The sequence below is a fragment of the Helobdella robusta genome (genome assembly GCF_000326865.2).
Source record: "Helobdella robusta unplaced genomic scaffold HELROscaffold_798, whole genome shotgun sequence".
In the NCBI taxonomy this organism is placed as follows: domain Eukaryota; kingdom Metazoa; phylum Annelida; class Clitellata; order Rhynchobdellida; family Glossiphoniidae; genus Helobdella; species Helobdella robusta.
Window position 1 is genome coordinate 5766 of NW_008705457.1, and position 855 is coordinate 6620.

Here is an 855-nt window from a genome sequence, read left to right on the forward strand (position 1 = left end):
AAATAATCAAATACACCTTTATTTGTGGGCTTGCATAACCATTTCTTTCATTCATTTATCACATTCGTTCGTTCGTTCATTCATTCATCCATTCATTCGTTCATTCATTTACTAGTCCACTCATCCATCCATCCAATCATTCATTCAATCAATCAACCAATCATTAATCCGTTTAAGAAATTCTCCTAGCATTAAATTTAACCAAATATTAACTTCCAAATTATGAAAAAAAGTAATAACTAAGAATTAAATAATAATAATAATAAAACGTCAACAATCACAGTAACAATAATAACATCGTGAAGAAATAAATAATCACAATAATAAGAAATAATTATATTAATGATGATCAAGACGATGATGATGACAAAGTTGATGGTTTAAATGATTATGACGACGACAACGATGATGATTTAAATGATTATGATTAAGATAATGAATCAATTCAAATGATTATGATTAAGATAATGAATCGATTCAATTCAAATCAATTCAATATATTTATTTGATCCAAACAAAAGAGACAAAATAACAATGATTATATACATACATACACACATACATACATTTATACATACATACATACATGCAAGCATACATGCATACATACATGCATGTATGCATACATACAAATACATACATACACACAAACATACACATACATATATATGTAACATACATATACGTATAAAAATAATCTTAATCGTTATACTTATGTACAAATGATATTATATACAAATATGTACAACATACATGTGCATACGTTATTAAATGTATACATAGTTTTTTTTCGAGGCAGATTAATCAAGAATAATAATAATAATAATAATAATAAAATAATAATAATAAGCAACA